This window comes from Balaenoptera musculus, chromosome 4 (assembly GCF_009873245.2).
Source record: "Balaenoptera musculus isolate JJ_BM4_2016_0621 chromosome 4, mBalMus1.pri.v3, whole genome shotgun sequence".
NCBI lineage: Eukaryota > Metazoa > Chordata > Mammalia > Artiodactyla > Balaenopteridae > Balaenoptera > Balaenoptera musculus.
In genome coordinates this window covers 3650451-3665251 of record NC_045788.1, presented here as the reverse complement: position 1 = coordinate 3665251, position 14801 = coordinate 3650451, and the positions used below count along the sequence as shown (strand labels likewise).

Sequence of the window (14801 nt, the reverse complement as noted above, 5' to 3'; positions counted from 1 at the left end):
CTGGAATGCATGTTTCCCTGAGATCTGGGTCTCCCTCACCTCCAAGTCACTGGACGTGTTTTTGTTGTTGTTTTCACTTTGGTGCCTGGTGCCCAGCACATGAAACGAGTGGAAGCTCAGGCCCAGACTAGGAGAGGAATGTGCTGGAATTGTGCAAAAGGGGGGGGGGGGTCTGAAATGAAGGGAATTGCGGGCTGAGGACAGGGAAGCTGGGCTCTCCTTCCTGTTTAAACTCCAAGGGAGAGTCTCTTATGGGATTGCCAGAATTTGAGCCATTTCCACCAATCTGGTGTTTTACTCAGTACCCACTCAGAGAAAGACAACGGCCATTCATAAGATACTACCGATAAGGGATTAATATCCAACACATACAAACAGCTCACACAGCTCAACGTCAGAAAAACAACCCGATTAACAAATAGGCAGAAGAACTTAATAGACATTTTTCCAGAGGAGAAATGCAGGTGGTCAACAGGCCATATGAAAAGATGCTCAACATCCTTAATCACCAGGGAGATGCAAATCAAAGCCACAAGGAGATATCACCTCACAGCTGTCAGAATGACTGTTATCAAAAAGAACACAAATAAATGTTGGTGAGATTGTGGAGAAAAAAGAACCCTTGTGCACTGTTGGTGGGAATGTAAATTGGTGCAGCCACTGTGGAGAACAGTAGGGAGGTTCCTCAAAAAACTAAAAATAGAGCTACCATATGACCCAGTAATTCCACTCCTGGGCATATATCCCAAACAAACCAAAAACAAAAACACTAATTCAGAAAGAGACATGCACCCCCAGTGTTCATTGCAGCACTGTTTACAATAGGCAAGATATAGAAGCAACCTCAATGTCCATCAGTAGATGAATGGAAAAAGAAGATGTGGTATATATGTACAATGGAATTATTACTCAGCCATAGAAAAGAATGAAATAATGCCATTTGCAGCAACATGGATGGACCTAGAGATTATCATACTAAGTGAAGTAAGTCAGAAAGACAAATACTGTGTGATATCACTTATATGTGGGATCTAAAAAATACCACACACTAGTGAATACAATAAAAAAGAAGCAGACTTACAGATAACAGAGAACAAGCTAGTGATTACCAGCAGAGGAAGAGAGAAGTGGGAAGGGGTAATATAGCAATGGGGAGTAAGAGGTACAAATTATTCGATATAAAATAAGCTACAGGGATATTATACAACACAGGGAATATAGCCAATATTTTATAATAACTGTAAATGGAGCATAACCTTTCAAAATTGTGAATCACTGTATTGTACACCAGTAACTTATATAATACTGTACATCAACGATACTTCAGTAAAAATAAATAAATAAAGTTAAAAGAAAAAAGAGAGACCATTCATAAGAGTGGTGAATGTTTAAGTTCAGCAGGATTCTGGAGGGGGGAAGGGACGGATCTAGGGTTTCAGCACCGCCCTCTTCAGTTCACCTGTTCTCCCCCATTCTGCAGCTGGAGACTGTGTTTTGAATCAGAAGGGGTCAACATTGATAGGATTGAAGGGCCAAGGAAGGGGCGGGGCAGGTCAGGCAAGAGGGGAAGGAGAGGGAATTGGGAGAACAGTAGTGGATTTGGCCCCAGGCACAACAGGTTCTAGAATTTTAAAGTGGGGGAGAGAGAGGAAGTGCTTCGTCTGAGAAGCCTGTGTGCATGGCGAGCTGCAGGTAGGACAGTCACAGAGATGCCCCTCTGTCTGGACATATAACCTATAATTAATCTATACCTGTCTGATTCATACGTATTTTAGACAGGTCTGTAATCTTCTCAGAAAAATAACAGCATGAGTAGACTTGCTCAATTTTTCTCTTGTTCCAGTGATTTCACAGCAATACCTCTTTGCTCCCAGAAAAAAAGAAAGGTCTTGTAGCTCCACATTATCTTTAAATGTGCTTTTATTGTGTGCTTATCTGCACTACGGTCGTTCAGTGTACAGACCCCATGGTGCATGCACGATCTTTAAAATGGGGGAAACCATGTAAGGAAGTTAAATTAGGAAAAAAGGAAGAAAATCAAAACAGAGTACAAATAGCAAGGTTAAATTGAGTGCTGTTAACCCCCTGCTGACACCAACTAATAGTGCAGAAGCAACAGTGGGAATCTGAAACAGAGGTTAGTGTTGGGAAATTTCAGCTCATGACAGTTACAAATGAAATATATTGGCTAGTTTTTCTTCCTAGGGTATCCCTTTAAAGAAGAGTTCAAAGATGATACTCAGCGTATATCCAGTAGAAATAATAAAAACTAAAATAATATCTTAGTCTGAAGTACCCATTAGAACTCAGGTGAGTTTCCCCCCGCCTTTAAAAAAGTAAGATGTAACTTACATACAGCAAAATGTGTAAACGTTAAGTTTTATTTATACATCATACAGCTCAGTGACTTTTAAGATAGGAATAAACCCATGTCATCAGCAATCAGATCAAAGTTCTGAACATTATCACCATGCCAGAAAGTTCCCTCATGCCTCTCAAAACCATGTCTGTTATTATTCAGAAGTTTGATTCTCTAGTTATTCTCAATTCGCCTCCAGTTCTGTGTGAACGACCATATCAGTTTCACAGTCACAGGCTTGTTGCATGTAGTTGCAACAAGCAATTGCCTTCTCTCCCCAGTGTGTTTCCAGAACACTTCTCTTCTGCTGTTGGCCTTATTCTCTCATATCCAGTTAAATGGAAAACAGCTCTTATTTTATGGATAAGTAGGTAATTAAATAACAGTGACATAGTTGCCTTAGCAGAAAACTCGCTACTTTGAGAATATGGGTAATTGAGAAAATCTGAGAACAAATCAGTGACGTTGAATGAAAAATATAAAATATCCATAATACTGTATGTAGGGTATAGGTACTTAACATCTTAAAACACCATTCATTAAAAATATGTTCATAACTGGTTGTAGATTTCATCACATAGAAAAAGGGCTCGTCACACTCTAATTTAATAACTAGTGCATCTTTTGAAAACTTAAAACTTTATAAGCAACAGCCACATTGATTCTTCTTTTCTGCCTTCACTCCTCCTCTCTTCCCGTTTTATGAGAAAGTTACACTCAGGAAGTTTTTGTTTGCCTGTTTATCTTCCTCCTGGCATCTTCCGCTGGAGGTGTTCTTTGGTTGTCTTCACCTCTTTTTCTTCCCATTTCCAGAGCTCAACAACATCTTTTCTCTTTAGATTCAGATGAATCCAGTAGTTCCACCTCCACCACTGGTGGAGCTTAGGATTTCCTCCTCATTCTACAACCCCGGTCCTTAAGTATCAAAATGCCGTTCTCACAGCTCCTTGTTTTCTCACCATATCACAGAGCACACCTATCCATTCTTCCTTTCACACCCTTCCTATGAAAATATAGTAAACATTTATTTAGAAAGCTTTTAACACTCATGAATTTGATTCTATCCTATTTCCTGGAATACTTTATATAGAAAGGCTACCTATAAAGAACCAGGGCATTCTGTTCCTAGATTCCCGTGTGGGGTTTTTACTTTGTTTTGAATTTAGTCAGTATTTCTTTAATCATCTAAGTGAACACTTGTCTATAGCCAATCCATTTCCACATTTTGTGTGTTGATGATTAGCTGCTGGGTAGCAGGGCCGGGCGCCCACTGCACTCAGGGTGAGCACAGCCTCACTGGAGTGAGTGCCACAGGAAAGGCCTTGACAGCGATTCAGGACCGGGACAGACTTAGGACAAAGACGGGAAAGGAGATCTGGCAGGAAAGTAATATAGAACTGAGAAAAGACAAAAAGTTGTCCAAAGAACGTAGACAGGTTAAGAGAAAAAATTAACGATGCAGGGTCATTAGGTTCACTGAAACAAAGCAAAAGCAAAACAAAACAAACCCTGCTTTTTGAAAACTAAAAATAGAATTACCATATGATCCAGCATTTCCACTCCTGGGCATATATCCAGAAAAAACTATAATTCAAAAAGATACATGCACCCCTACGTTCATAGCAGCACCATTCACAATAGGCAAGACATGGAAACAACCGAAATGTCCATCGACAGAGGAATGGATAAAGAAGATGTGGCACATATATACAATGGAATATTACCTAGCCATAAAAAAGAATGAAATAATGCCCTTTGCAGCACCATGGATGGACCTAGAAATTATCATATTATCATACTAAGTGAAGTAAGTCAGACAAAGACAAATACTATATGATATCACTTATATGTAGAATCTAAAATATGACACAAATGAACCTATCTATGAAACTGAAACCGAATCACGGACATAGAGAACAGACTTGTGGTTGCCAGGGGTGGGGGGAGGGGAAGGGATGAATTGGGAGTTTGGGATTAGCAGATGCAAACTTATATACAGAATGAATAAACAACAAGGTCCCACTGTATAACACAGGGAACTATATTCAATATCCTGTGATAAACCATAGTGAAAAGAATATGAAAAAGAATGTATATATATATGTATAACTGAATCACTTTGCTGTAGAGCAGAAATTAACAGCACTGTAAATCAACTATACTTCGATAAAAAATTTTAAAAATTAAAAGTAAAAAAAACCCTGCTTTTGGTTAAAAAAAAAAGATGGGGAAACAAAACATGGAAGAGAGCAGAAACGTGTTCTGGGGACTGAGTTGATAGAGCTTTTGAGGAATTTTCACAGCTCTAAAACAGTAATTAACAATGGAAAGAGCTTGTATTTTCCACTTCCTACATGAGGCTATTAGTATCTAAAGAGGCAACAGATATAAAATATCTAAGAGATTTGGGAGGATTGTTTTCCTCATTAAACTTTGTTTTAATGGGCCTCAAAATTCTATGACAGATTTTTGGTCAGGTTGTTTCCATGAGAAAGTACTGATTTAAAAAACTAATAACTTAAAACCGCCACATTCACAAACAAATGGTCCACAAAACACTTTCCTTTTCCTTCTGAAAGCTTAATGATGAACTGTAATCATTAACCACTCTTTTACTGTTAAACTTAAATGTCCAGTTGAGAGAAACAGCTCTGAGACCGTTCTTCCACCACTGATTAAGACTCGGGTGGCAAGTATTAGGGATAATATTCACTTAGCCCTCTGAGCTTTCTGGGCAGACTTGGTGACCTTGCCAGCTCCAGCTGCCTTCTTGTCCTCTGCGTTGATGACACCCACAGCAACTGTTTGTCACATGTTACAAACAGCAAAATGACCCAGAGGAGGGTATTAGAGAAGCTGTCAACACACATGGGCTTGCCAGGAACCATATCAACCATAGAGCATCAGCAGATTTCCAGGATTTAGGGCCGTCTTCCAGCTTCTTCCCTGAACGGCGATCAAGCTTCTCCTGCAGCTCAGTAAACTTGCAAGCGGGGTGAGCTGTGTGACAGTCCTGCACAGATGCATGGCCAGCACTGATTTGCCCTGCATGGCTCAGGATAATTCCCTGAGCCGTGAAGCCACCTGCTTCCATTGGTGGGTTCTTCTGCTGTTAACAGCCATGTTGCTGTTGCCGTGATGAACATCTTTGACAGACGTGTTCTTGACATTGAAGCCCACGTTGTCCCCAGGAAGAGCTTCACTCAAAGCTTCATGGTGCATTTCAGCAGGCTTTGTTTCAGTTGCAAGGTTGGCTGGAGCAAAAGTGGCCACCACGCTGGATTTGAAAACACAAGCCTCCATGGGGACAGTACCACCTTTGCCACCAGTTTTGTAGACGTCCTGGAGGGGCAGACACAGGGCCTGTCAGTTGGATGTGTTGGTGGCAGGATACAGTCCAGAGCTTCAAGGAGTGTGGTTCCACTGGCATTCCTGTCTTTACCAGTGAGTTCCCATCCCTTGAACCAAGGCACATTAGCAGTTGGCTCTAGCATGTTGTCACCATTCCAATCGGAACTTGGCACAAATGCTGCTGTGTCAGGGTTGGAGCCTGTTTTCTTCATGTAGGTGCTGACTTCCCTAATGCTTTCCTTGTTTTTCTTCTGGCGGCAGGGTGGCTCAGTGGAATGCACCTTGCTAACACTAACAACTAGTTGTTTCATACCCAGTGTGTCAGCCAGAAGAGCACGCTCACAGGTCTGCCCATTCACCTGCTTCACATTCAGCAGTGCCCGCATCCGCAAGCGGAACAGCACAGTCAGCCTGAGACGTGCCCGCCGTCAGGTCTTCGATAGTCTCTGTGTCCTGAGGCATCAGTGACGGTCACATCACACTTGCGGGTCTTGAATTTCCACAGGGAGATATCGGTGGTGATGCTACACTCGGTATTCAGCTCTCAGTTTATCCAAGACCCAAACATACTTGAAAGAGCCCTTTCCCATCTCCAGCAGCCTGGTTCTCAGAATTTTCAGTGGTTCTTTTGTCAGTCCCATCACATTTGTAGGTCAGATGGCCAGTGGTGGTAGATTTGCCCATATCTGTGTGTCCCGTGAAGATGTTGATTGGAGTTGTTTTCTTTCCCATTTTGGCTTAGATTTGTAGTGGTTTTTTATGACACCTGTTGTGGTAGTAAACCTCTTGCAAAAAAGTGAGAGGATTTTCTGTAAGCTGATATAAAGTTAACCTAAAATTAATCTGAAATTCCCAGTGTAGAAGGTTGATTTAGGGATTAGGGGCCTAAATAAATATGACTGTAGCTGCAGTTACACTAACTAGGCTAGAATTGCAAAAGATCAGTCCTCATGCTTTGTAAAAAGATCGCTGGATGCAATGAAAGTGGAATTTCTCCCTTCTGTACGTTGCTACCCAAGTAGGCAACTCAAGGGACCTTAATGCCTGCCTCTAATGCAAGACAGACTGCGTTCAGAGCAGAAAACCAGACCTGATGGCTGGATGGCTGGCTTCAGCATGGAAGTTCCCACATTTCTAAGAGCATATGCCAAAAGTATGCTTAATGCCTCAGCAGGTTTGGTAGCTCACGGTGCTGGAGGAACAACCATAGCGCTGGTCTCTGGGGACATGTTATACCAAAAATAAGATGGTATGTACATGAACCGATAACTCACAGGAATCTGACAGCTTTCAAGAGTGTAATCCCATTATTTTTCTTAGGAGAGAATGTAAGAAACCAAAAGATCTAAGCCTGAAAGCTCAGTGACACCTTATGGCTCTATCTGTGAAATGTATCATTATTTGGTTATTCATGCTAGAGGACAGCAGTTTTTTAAAAAACCAAGGCAATAAAGCAATAACTTCTGAAGTTTTACTCATCTTAAGAGGCATTTTTCTAGGAATGCCATTATTCCTGGGACCACAGAGTTCTATGTGCCTGACCTAACAGGCTAATTTTAGACTCCTTCCTCCTATACTGTTTGATGTTGAAGAGTCTTTTTTTTTTTAACAATAAAAACAGCATCTTTGACCAAAGGCCATGATCAAAGCTGCTCTTTGAATGAGAAATAAAACTTTCAAACAACTGAAAATTCACCATCTGAAATTCCAGATTCTGCAGTTATAAAAGAGTAAAATATCTGTATTTCCTCCTTCAACTCATGAATATATCAAAGCTGAATCTTGTAATTCTAGAGTAATGGGTTATAGAAAAATACACATTGTAAAATAACTGCAATTCCAATGGCAATCATAAGTTCCATTAAATAGACACTTTTATAATAATAAGCTGTTAGTATTAGATTTACTTCATGAGGTCAGGTAGTTTTTTAAAGCACTACTATATTTTATGAGGTTTGTTTTAGAAAGCTAATTTCATTAATCCCACATCTTTCCTTCCCTTTTGAATCTTGAATCGGCTGAGACAGGGGTATGTATTTGTGGAATCTCTCTCAATAACAAACAGGAGCAAGAAACATTTTTACTAGTTTCTTAATAGACAAAGTATATAGAAATCTAGAAATGTATTCCTACAACTGTGGACTGATCAAGTTTTTATGAATTTCATATTATATGCACCAAAAACTGTATTTAAACTCTGAAGTGGATGCTTCTTTACACCAAGGAAAGACATTGTAGTGCAGAGCACAAACGTGAGAACTAGAATGGCTTGTCTTAAACTGTTAAGACACTCCCCTCCTGTGTGAATTTCCTCAGTTCCCTTCTCCATGAAGTCGGGATGATTGACACTAACCTTGCCGGGTTGTGGGAAGGATTACTCTATATACTGCCATGTAGAGCGCCCGCACACAGTAGGAGCTTCACAAATGTCAGCTGTCAACCACCACCATCATCTTTTTTCATACTCTAGCTGGTTTCTGTGTTAGGATTATAATTTTTATAAAGTGAGTTCCATACATAATGATATAAATAATTAAAAGAGATTAAATGAAATGTTCTATTAGGTGTTAAGAAATATACCATACCAGTTCCTACAATTAAAAAATACGAAAAAATACATAGGGAAACAAAAGCCATAACAAAATGAAAATACTAATGAAGTGACCACTGACAAAATTAGTCCTAACACAAACGTTATTTCTGTTTAATACCAGCATCTATCTATGTGCTCATCCTGTCAAAGACTGGTTTCTCAACAAATACAAGGCAAGTTCAATTAGACTATAAAGTGAAACTGGAAATTATTCAGATCTCATGAAATGAATTAAAATTATGATGAAGAACTGCTGAGATCACATTCCAAGCCACCAATAAACGGGAAAGCCAACAAGGATGACAACAGAATAGTTCTTCCGAGTGACTTGACTGTCAGAGGACTGAGAGAGGCCCTTGGAAAAATTGATGAAGCACCTTAATATTTTTTGTAAAAATGATGTGTTTATAATACTGTAAAAACCAAATATGCAGTAAAAAAAAATCTAATAATGTGTTGTCAGGCATACAAAAAATCATGCCAATAAAACACTCAATTTTCACTATCCTTCTAATTAGAACACTGTTTCAGTTATAGTAGAGATTTTCTTAACTGAGTTAAAATCAGGTTAGTTTTCTATTCTTTGTTTGGTTTATTTTTTCACAATTTACTCTGTTTTATCCTAGTTTTCAGTGATTGTACTTTAAGGAGCCTTTTCATGGAATTATCCTCAGAGAATAAGTATCTGCTATATATGAAATAAAAGTTTGTATAAAAATTATTAAAAATTTTAAATTACGTAAAGTGATACAGATGGTTCTCTGTATTACCCTTGCTTAACGCTCAAATAGATGATTTTATATAAAGTGGTTCTGTGGTTATAGTATAAAGAATATCCAAAAATATCTTCAATTTATAAAAAGGAATTTCTTCTGAGGAGTTCAAGTTGCTTCCTACAAAATTTACAAATTGACCCATCTAGAGCCTGAAATAACTCTTTTATTTTTCTTCTCTAGCAAAGACTCACAGACTAAAATCCCAGAGGAATGACCACGGTAAATCCCAAGCTAGTAATCTTTCCAAATATAGTTACACCTCATTTATCCGACACCACTGGAGAATGAAGTATTAACTGGAAAATCCACCATGATTCTGAAGCTGGTCTTGACCACTTCCTCAGGAAGACTTCATTGTTCTTTCCTCTGTGCTCCTTAGTAGTATCTGTAGAACACACCCGATAACAATAATATTGTATTTGAATTATTTGCTTATGTGTTTATTGAACCATTACATAGCAGACTCTTTGAGGACGAAAAACATGTTTTTTTACTCATCTTTGTGTCCACAACACTCAGTACAGGTCTGACACAGTAGAAAAGCAATTAATCTCTGTCACATAAGGAAGAGGGAGGTAGGGAGGAGGAAGGACTCAGACTTTTTTTTTTTTAACAGAAATCTTTCTCAATTACAGCACTCTCTCCTTTTTCCTAACAGAGTGAACTAAACATGCTTGGTAAACTTTTTTGGACGACTGAGGGCCGTAGTTGGGAACACTATCCCTCTGTGCTATCATAAAGTTGCTTTTCAGGGCTCTTCGGACTCCTAGGTTGATCTTTCCAGGAATTCATAACTGTGGCGGAATGAAGTGGGGATTCCCCTTGTAATTGGCAGGAGGAAAAACCAGGTGCCTAAGGATGTGAAACCAGCAACCTTAACCCGGAAGACAGTCCTGGACCCAAGTGCGGGCCTGGTTCCACGGCAGCTCGGAGGTCTTCTCTGTATTCCCACGTTCAGAGTTCAGAAAGTTAGTTCATGTTTAATTCCACTATCTGTGTTTCGTAAAATTTCCCCTTCTAAATACATTGGAATTCCAAACTTTCAAAGTGTTCTCAAGAGGCAAGTATAATTTTTGAATTAATTAAAATGCTTAATTATGTAAAAAACCAAAAACATCTTAGCGTTGACTGAGAATTACACAAAGATAAAAGCGTGTCATTTTGCAGTGTCCGGAGAAGGGCAAAAATGAAAAGTTCTGTTTCTTAAATAATAGTTTTTAACAGCTACAAATGTTTATTTTGTAGATCAAGGTCCATTTCAGATATGCTACCATTAAAGCAGTTTGCAAAGTCCACAGATAACAGTTATAAAGGTCAAGAGAAGTTATTTAGAAATTACTTGTCATCTAATTCCAAAAGGAGGGAATGACTAGATATAGTGCTTTGTTTTCTCGGAGAAGGAACTTGCCCAGTAGGCTACCACCAGCCCATCCGTGCCTGACTTAGGCCCGAGGAACCGAGGTCATCTCTCCAGGGTGCACGGCCAGGTTACAAGCCCACCTGTGTCTGTCCACACCCGCCAAGCCTGCCAGAATTGTGTTTCTCAAAGCAAGTACTACACTTGAGCTGGCAGGACCAGTGCTCTGCCACTACCTGTGGGAACACCACGATCCTGAAAGAGTGCAAGAAACATGAGCAAAGGCACAAAAGTAGTAATTTGTCCAGAGTCTGTGAAAAGCAGCAAAGCATGAGCTCTGAAAGAAATGTGGGGCTGACCATGCTGACTAGTTGGAAGAGGCTGAAGGCAGAGCGGGGTCAGGTCCGGCTCCTCCACCATCAGTTCCTTTGTCCCCGGCACTCCCACCCCCTCCCAGAGTGCAGAAACAGCAAAGCAAAAGGAAAAGAACAAGCACGAGGGTTCAGATTTTGCTTCTAAAATTTAGTGTCCTTGGGCAGTTTATGGACTATATCTGAGTCTCAGTTCTCACAGGGTTACAGTAGGATTAAATGAGATACTGTGTGTAATAGGCAGGGTATTGTGCCCAACATAGGCAAGCACTCAATCCAGGATGGTTTGTGGCACGTTAACTTAAAGCGTATGATGTGCATTTTCGCTTTTCTTAGAGACAAATGATTAGGTATTTAAAGACCTGTTTTCAGTTCCCTTGTGATATTCTGACAGCTGCTTTGAAATAAAGGAGATAGATGTAAACAAAACGAAAGTGATCTTGTTGCAAGCAAGACATTGTCTTTAACCATATAATTTAATAAATCACTTTGTAATTTATAGATATAGAACAAGTGTATCAATTTGATTCTGACAGACTCATGTCCTTAAAAAAATCCTGAAATACAAGTGTCAACTATTCAGTTTTTTACAAAGGTACTTACCGATCCTGTCCATGGAGCTATTCAAAACTCATTTTCACCCCTTCTTTTAAAGAGGTTTGTTATATAGAATATTTTATCACGACAAACGTATTAGATGTTTCCACACTAATTTCATTGGCAGAGCTTAGCGAATTTTATGACCCGTGGTACACAAAACTTGTTAAAAAAACTTACTGTTTATACTTTGCTCTGAGACGTTGATTCAGCAAGGCAGAATAACTACACTATTGTATACCGTATGGGCATTTTAACAGAGCTTTCTGTAAAAAACAGCTAGTAGCTAATTCAGAACCCCACAGAACAACAAAAGCCTACCGGGAGTATATAAATATTTTTCCAAGTGGTCCTGCCATCAGTTTTGTGTCTCCTCTTAAAACAGATTTCTTTCTTTCTTTGAAGATGCAACAGTTTCAGAGGAGGACTTTCTACCTAAGTATAGGTGACATATGTTTAGGAATCAAGAGTCAGGCAGTGGTGCTAGAGTCATATCACCCCCCCAGAGACAGAAACCTTCGGTGTCTCTAGTTCTTTTTCGTTATCTCTCCATTCAGTATATTTATTTTCTGAAAATCGTCCCTGGTGATTGAGAGCACTCATGTAGAATTAATGGCTTTAATGGAAAGGCTATGCTCCCAGACTCCTCAAATCTCTTTGGAATGTAATTTCACATATACAATTAAAACAGATAAAAAAATCCTAAATCTGCCTGTTATAATGGGTACTATTGGGACTTGAAAAGGAATCAAATACTTAAATATTTTCTGTGGATATGCTTGCAGTCTCATTTGTGTGTGTGTGTATATACATATATACACACACGTACACACTTCTCCGGGTACTGGCATTCTCAGGACTCAGTAAATGAAAGCTGGCCCTTTAGAGGAAGGAATTAAGTAAGTGATGAGCCAACAGGTAAGAAAAAAAGAGCTTAGGGTAACAAACACTGTTACAGTTTCTTGCTTCTCAGAAGTCCGTATCAGCACATCAACTTTTCATTGCCCAAGCAAGGTGTGCTGATGACTTAGTATTTATCCATTCTGGTTCCCTATTCCTTCTGGTCCATGGAAGGATTATGCTTTCCCCCTCCTTGCAGTTGAGCAAGACCGAGAGACAATTTCTGGCCAATGGGATTTGGGCCAGATGAAAGACTTTAATTGCTAATTCGAGACTCTCCACTCTCTCCTTCCCTGCCATGGCAGTCATGGTAATAAGCTCAAAGCAGCCTGGATTACTAAGCTACTGACGTAGGAGTCATAGCCCAGGAGAATCACTCTGGTACACAGTCTCTGTGTGCAGTGAGAAATGAACCCTTGTTCTGTGAATTACTGAAGTTTTGATGTTTGTTATGCAGCATAACTTAGCCTGTCCTGATTGATAACAGAGATTTAATGTTTGTTTTTCCTCGGAGGGCTAGTTCCGCAAGCTACTTGGAGTTTGTGTGAGGTTTACTGGAAAGGGGAGATGAGTCTCAGGCAAACATTTTACAGAGTAAAGGGTACTGATGAGGAGTAGAGGAAAACTTTTAGGGGATATTCAAAACAAAGATGAGGTGGTGAAGTCAAGGAATATACTTGGGTATAGGAAGAAATGAAATAATCCACAAAAGTAAATTCTGGAGAAGAGTTTTCAGGGCACATATGAAAGTGAAGAATTTGTCTACAGTCCGTGTCAGTCTGACATGAGGATGAAGTCTTGGTTCTAACCTTACATCCCTCTTTGACTTCCCTAACAGCACTTAACCGCAGGCGCAGTCTCTGCAACTCTTGGGATTCATTTTTGAGCAAGCATGCAATATTTGTCTACTTCACAACCAAGATTTCTTTGTTAACAGTGCCTCTTGCTCTGTAGGTGGCTGTCTAGCTCAAGCCCTTGATCATCTGACTGCACTGGGTATATTCCATCCTGTTTCTTTACCGTCTTCCTGGGTTCTGACTCACTGCTTTCGCCTGGTTCTAAGGACAGTCCAGAGACTACCTCTGCAGCTCAGAACTGGCAGCTTCACGCGTGAAACAAAAACTTTAAGAGGTGGCAGAATATCTAACAATAAAATTCAGAAAGTCTTAGATCATTTACATGAGAGCTAAAAAAGTTTTCATGTAGTTGTAGAGGGTGCATATTGCTTACACTGCTTTATATGGTTAGTAAACAGAGAGACATAAATGATAGCATGATATTTTTTATCCTTCAAAGGTAATGCTATAGAAAAAGGAGGAGTCATAGCATTAATCATTGAGTACAGGTTTTATAGATCAGGAATTTTAATTTCTGTGGGGATTGTGACAGTATTATAGTTTGACGTTTTCTAGCATCAGAGGTCTAAATTGGCCAGTCCCAATCTAGGGTGTGCAAAAAAAGTAACTTTATTTTCTGAAGTGATCTCTTTCTAGTTCTCAGCTGCCATTCCCAATCATGGTATAAAACACACAACCTCGCCTTTTAAAAAGGTATCTCAGTATCTTCTCACTTGAAACACTTTCTTTTGACCAATTATTCAGTCTGTAAAAATTTCTCCTCCTCTCTAGGGTTCTCCTCTCCCTCTTAATCAAGATGGCATTTGAGTACAGGCGAGGCGTGCCCCCTCTTGCTGTGCTTCCAGTGATATCTTACATGGGCTTGACCTCTGGGCCTCTGGCCTGTCCTCACTGCATCCACGGGGTCAGTAGGAAAGCTGTGGCAGGGGCTGCAGAGGCGTGCCGTTCTGTCTGTGTGTAGGAAATCTGCACTCAGCTGCCTTCCCCTCGCTCTGGAAACCAAGTCAGTTTTAACCCTGCAGTTCCCTAAGCACCTCCAGACTCTTTATCAGGACCTTGAAATTCTTGGTTGCTTTCTCTGCACTACCTGGGAGTTTGTAGAGTCCTGTAAAAACTACCCTCTGGTCCATCAGCCGGGAAAACCTTCCTCAGACTTCATTCCTCTGTCCATTACTTCTGGGCCACGATGGACACAACACTTTGTCCCCAACAGGACTTTCTGAAAGGCTTGCAGTTTTTGCAGGCTCTTCCCCCAGAGAAGCCAAGCGACAGCCTGAAAATTTCGGGCTTACCCTTTAGCTTTTCTGAGCACCCTGTCTTGTTCCACCTCTTAGTGTGAAAGTCAGGGAGGATGAAGGGAACTTGGTCCCTCCTCAGGACTGCCCCACGTTAGGCTCATCCGCTCAGAATCTCTGTGTCCCCCAACCCTTCTGGACCTGGAAGGTGTGGAATTTTCTTTGCAAGGTATTTGGAATTACTCTTCTCACTATGATTATAATACAGTTAATCCTCCAAATTTGTTTTTTCTTATGTAAAAACTAAGCTTTAGAAGTTCTTAGAAAACCTTTTAACCACTTGAAAGCCTGTCTTACAAAGCTTTGAACTTAAAAAAAAATCTATTTTCAAACTCAAAGTTAAGC

The 14801-nt window shown here is 40.0% G+C and overlaps 1 protein-coding gene and 1 pseudogene across 2 annotated transcripts in view; one reads left to right on the top strand and one right to left on the bottom strand.

Moving 5' to 3' along the window:
* The window catches only part of LOC118894388 (ubiquitin-conjugating enzyme E2 E2), a 363674-nt gene that overhangs the window by 113734 nt on the left and 235139 nt on the right, over window positions 1-14801 (top strand). The gene's annotated exons all lie outside the window — the stretch shown is intronic.
* On the bottom strand, window positions 5056-6442 carry LOC118894387 (annotated as a pseudogene).